Source organism: Galeopterus variegatus, unplaced genomic scaffold (assembly GCF_000696425.1).
Source record: "Galeopterus variegatus unplaced genomic scaffold, G_variegatus-3.0.2 Scaffold3628, whole genome shotgun sequence".
Taxonomy (NCBI): Eukaryota; Metazoa; Chordata; class Mammalia; order Dermoptera; family Cynocephalidae; genus Galeopterus; species Galeopterus variegatus.
The window spans coordinates 166,786-172,554 of NW_007729739.1; the positions used below are offsets into that span (position 1 = coordinate 166,786).

Here is a 5,769-nt window from a genome sequence, read left to right on the forward strand (position 1 = left end):
TATATTAATGGATTATTTGCATTTCTCTTTTTAACTATTTATTCATGTCCTTTGCCACTATTCTTCCTACAAATTTGAAGAACTTTATAAATATTCAATATTGGCCTTAGCTCCTTAATTCCATTTTCACAGTTTATCATTTGCTTAATTTTATTTCAGGCACTCTTTTGATCTGAAGAAGTATCACACTTTTATTTAGCCAATTATCATTTTCCTTAACAATTTTTTTTTAAAAATTGATACCTTCCATTCTCAGCCTCATACACATTTAAAATCTCTAAGAAAAATAAATAAATAAAAAGAAATATCCACTTAAACCCAGCCTGGGTATTTTATATGTTGAGGTTACTATTTTGACTGGGATGATTTCCCATTGCATTTTAAAATGACTTTTAAAAAAATTACAAATTCCTGCTCAATGCAGAAAGTTTATGGAATACTGAAAAGCAACAAAACAAAAATTCCTGAAATCCCACCATCTAGGCATAGCTATTGTTAACATTTTGGTGTATGACCTTCTATCATTTACGGACAACCTGCCCACCCCTCTCAACATACCCATTCTTTTTTTTTTTTTGAACTGTAATGGGATCACCACCCTCAGCCAGTGAGCGCACCGGCCACCCCTATATAGGATCCGAACCCACAGCCTCGGTGCTACTAGCGCCGCACTCTCCCGAGTGAGCCACTCTTTTTTTTTTTTTTGAACTGTAATGGGATCACCACGCTCAGCCAGTGAGCGCACCGGCCACCCCTATATAGGATCCGAACCCACAGCCTCGGTGCTACTAGCGCCGCACTCTCCCGAGTGAGCCACGGGGCCGGCCTAACATACCCATTCTTAATACACTGAAGGCATCCCACTGTGTCTACCCTGTTACTGCTACCAAACTCTAGGGCAGGATATTCAAGACTGACTCCTCCGTCTCATTTTGTGTCGACCCCCTTGCTCCCTTTGGGGTGAGGTTTTGATACAGCTTGGTCAAACCCCAGTACATGTGACCATGTTAACTGGTGGGTGGGGTCACTGCTTAGGTTAAGCAGCGGTCAGCTCAGCAATGGCCATTGTGGACAATAACACATCCTACTCTTTCTCCCGTCACTTTCTTGGTATATTTCTTCCTCAGGCTGATGAGTGTGATGGGTTATTAGCCTTTCATCTGAAGCTTTTAATGCCACATTAGCTCAGGGGAAAAAGGTGTCTCACATAGTTCACTCCAGTTTACCAGATGGCTCAGGGCTCTGCCTTAGAGTTTGGAGTCCTAAACCAGCTGTTATTAAAATGCCTTCCTTTGCCATCGGTCCTTGTGTATATCTCTCTCTCAAGCACCTCACAAGGAAGGGTGGCTGTGGTCTAGGGTAGGAGTCCAAAATAACTGCCTCTGATTATACCACCGCTGTAGCCCTAAAAATCACCTGCTTTATTTCACTGAACAATATAAAATAAACATTTCCCTAAATCAGTGGATTGTAGTCTACATGAATGAATGAATTTTAATGACTGTATCTTTCCCCATTTGTGTGCCTATGTGTATATATATAATTTATATACCTAATCTCCTATTATTTTACATTTCTAATTTCCCTTTTATAAATAACATTTCAAGGAATATCTTTATACACAGATCTTTGCACAAATCCCAGATGTGTAATTTCTGGGTCCTAGATTGTTGTATTAATTAAGAATTTTTGGATACAAGTAACACAAATCCATTCAGGTTAAAATTAGCAAAAAATCTTCTCAGAAAAATCCAAGGGTGGATTTGCAACCAGATTCATCAAGAAAGAGCACGAGGAACTGAAGGGCCATCAGGAATGAAGGAAAATCTCTCCACGTTCTTCAATAATTCTCTTCCTGCACACAGGAATGCTCTGCTTCTCAGTCCACTGGAGAGTAGGAGAGAGGGAACCCATGGCACTTGGATTTATTTCTTCTCTCTTCTAGAGATGAGTCCAGGCAGAAGTAGAATCTGTAAGGTCCAAGTTCAAGTTCCTAAGAGAATACCTGATTACCCCTGCTGCATTCAGGTCAGGTGCCCATCTTTGTTTTAAGCTTCTGTGGCGGGGGGCAAGGTTGTGCTTAGAGAGGTGTCACAGTGTACAAACATAGCTGCCAAGTGCTCACAGCAGAGGGGCAGTTAAGGACATCATTACGAGCGGTGCAGGCACCGCAAATGTTTCAACTATAGTTAATTACGCTGTGTTAAGGCTTTTGATATGTATTCTCAAACTGCCCACCACCAAGTGGGCATCTTCCTGCAATAGGATTTCCAATAGGATTATTATCTTAAAAATTATCACTACATATTTGTACATGCATGTTCATAGGAGCAGTACACACAATAGCCAAAAGGTGGAGGCAACCCAAGTGTCCATTGATAGACGAATGGTAAACAAAATGTGGTCTGTGCATACAATGGAATATCGTTCAGCCTTAAAAAGAAAGGAAACTCTGAAACATGTTACGACATGGATAGATCTTGAAAACATTATGCTAAGTAGAATAAGCTGGTAACAGAAAGACAAATACTGTGTGATTCTACTTACATGTGGTACCTACTCAAATTCATAGAGATAGAAAGTAGAATGGTACGGGCGCGACACTGAGGGTTGCGATCCGTTGCCGGTCACGAAAAAAAAAAAAGAAAGTAGAATGGTGGTTGCCCAGAGCTGGGGTGTGGCGGGGAGGGTAGGGGGTAGGGGAGTTGTTTAATGGGTATAGATTTTAAGTTTTGCGAGACAAAGAAGTTCTGGAGGTGGATGGTGGTGATGGTTGACAACAATGTGAATGTACTTAATGCCACTGAACTGCACACTTAAAAATGGTTAAGATGGCAAATTTCAAGTTATGTGTTTTTTACCATGGTTACAAAAAAAAATTTAAATTATCATTACAGATTATAGCATTCTCCAATAAAAAATAATTCACTTTTTCCATTTAACACTTTTTGCTTTGAATTCTACTTTTTTCTTGATTGTTTCTGTTGTTTGTGTTTGCCCAGTATATCACTGGCCACCGTTTTACTTTAAACAATGTCACTTTGTCTTAGTTCTGGTCCTCACATAGAAAATACAGTTGAGCATTATTTAGCCTAATCTAAGAGTCTTTGTTTGTTTGTTTTTTTAATAGGGAATTGGAATTTAATACATTTGCATTTTTCATAATAATTGAATGATTTCATTTTACTGCTTTGTCTTATTTTGTGCTTTCTATATTTGTTCCTAAACAGTTTCCTTTCTTTTCTACCTTTATATTTGGATTATGCTTTACTTGCTTTTTTTCTTTAAGTGATTTAGAAGTATTATACTCATTTTAAACTTATTAGTGACTAAATTATATCCTCGAAATCCTCATTCCTCTAATTATCAAAGTCAACAACTGAATAAATAATGTCTACTGAGTACACTGCCATGCACAGTAAGGACATTCCCCTACTCTTCCATCTCCTAGGGCATTTATTAATACAAGATTATTAAAGTCTTTTAAGAATTATTGTTGTATTTGCATTCTGTTTTAAATTTATCTTTTCTTGTGCTGATTTAGATTGTGCTATTGCATTTACTTATTTCTATTACTTAGCTCCCTTTGTGAATAAATTTTTAATTCGAAACAGTCACAAAGGTATAGGAAAAAATGAAAGAATAGTACAAAAACCTTTTCTTCTCCTGAACCATTTTAAAATAAGTTGCCAACATGATGCTCCATAACTCCAGAGTATTGTAGTGTCTATTTCCTCAAACAAGCACATTCTCCTGCATAACCACAAAGCAACCATCAAAAGCAGGAAATTAACACTGATACCCTACTGCCATGTGATCCTCATATCCATTCAAGTTTCACCACTTGTCCCAACCAAGTCCTGAATAGCAAAAGGATCCAGTTGAGAATCACATGTTGCATTTAGCTGTCATATCTCCTTAGTTTCCCTTAGTCTGGAATGGTTCCAAAGTCTTTACTTGATCTACATGACTTTTACACATTTGCAGATTACATGACAGTGAATTTATAGTATGTCCCTCAGTTTAGGTTTGTCTGATGCTTCCTCATGGTTAGGTTCAGGTCGTGCAGCTTTGACTGGACTGTCAGAGAAGTGATGCTGGGTTTTTCTCACTGCATCTTTCCAGCTGGGGTAAAATTTCAATTTGTCCCATTACCGATGATGTGGTGATGTCTTCCGGGCTCTTCCACCATAAAGCTATTCTTTTCCCTTTGTTATTATTGTGTGACAAGGTGGTTTGAAGCTATGTAAATATCCTGTTTTTCATAAAACTTTTAATTAATTTCTATCTGTATGTATATGCATGGTGTCTTGTTTTATTCAACAGGTTACCAGTTGTTACTATCATTAATGACTTTGATGCTCAAATTATCCCCAATATGGTCAGCAGGAGCCCTTTCAAGCCAGCTTCCACATCCTTTTGACATGTCTCCATCATTCCTGGGCACTTCTTTACTTTCTGCCATAAGATGCTTCTGGCTTGTACTTTTTCTGCCCTAGCCTTGGGATCAGCCATTTCTTCATGGAGCCTGGCCCATTTTAGTGGAAAATGGTATTTAGAAATCAAGATCTGCAGCTGGATGTGCTCATTGCTATTGAGGAGTCACTGCTTCAAAGCGCTCTCAGTGGAAAGATCTAAGGAATGTGTACGTACGTATGTACACACACACACACACACACACACACACACACACACACACTCACAGACTTATTGCCTTCTGTGTCTCTGCATATTGAAAACTATAAGCTTACGGTGATACGTCCAATCTAAATCTAGCATCACTGGGTGTATTTTAATTTCTGCTCTTTTGATGTTCCCAACTCTCTTTTCCGACAGAGAGAAACTTGCCTTCTATTGCCTTTGCTATATTATTTGATCAACCACTACATAGAGCCAAGTTCCCGTTTCTGCTGTCACCCTTCCTCCTGCCCACTTAGGCTCTGACCCCTCTTGCTGGACTGGTCCTCCGTGTCGAGCCCCCCTTCACTCTGCGTGGGCTCCCAAACCCTGCACGGATGTCTACTCATCCTGCTAGAGCTCTAACACCCCACACCAGTCCCCTCCCTGTACAGAAAACTTCTCAACCCTCCTGGGCTCCAACTGCTCATGCCAGGCAGCTCTCAGTGTGGACTCCCTTGTACCCTCCGAGCTCCTGGCCTGGGCCACAGAGGTTCCCACACCCCCCTCGCCTCGACAGGTATGAATGCCTACCTTCCCATGCAACAGCTTTAGAACTGAACTGTTCAGGAAGAGAAGGAAAGAGACTTAGCTCCCTTTTATTATCTCCTGGCCAGGTCTCCCTTTTCTTCTCTGCCTGCTGTCTTAATATCTTGCCTTTTATTTCGAGTACATGTTATCTAGACTCTATAGTAGAGCAGATGCTTTCCAAAATTTACTTCTATTTCCTAAACTACATATTTTTTTCAAGGGTATTCTTCTCTGCAATTCAAATTCTCTTTTCTTATTTTTTAAAAAATGTCATATAATAATCTTCTCAGAGGTCTCCTTAAAGGTATTTTTCCTTTCTGCTTATTGATCCCTATATGAAAAGGAAGTTACCAAAATCAACTCAAAATGGATTAAAGACCTGAACATAAGACCGGAAACCATAAAATTACTAAAGGAAAATATAGGTGAAATACTCCAGGAAGTAGGACTGGGCAAAGAGTTTATGAATAAGACCCCAAAAGCACAAGTAACAAAAAAATAAATAAACAAATGGAATTATATCAAACTAAAAAGCTTCTGCACAGCAAAGGAAACAATCAA

General features: G+C 39.2%; 1 protein-coding gene across 1 annotated transcript in view; it reads right to left on the bottom strand.

Annotated features, from left to right (window-relative positions):
- CSMD2 (CUB and Sushi multiple domains 2) overlaps nucleotides 1–5,769 on the bottom strand; it is a 122,166-nt gene that overhangs the window by 75,959 nt on the left and 40,438 nt on the right. The window lies entirely within an intron of this gene.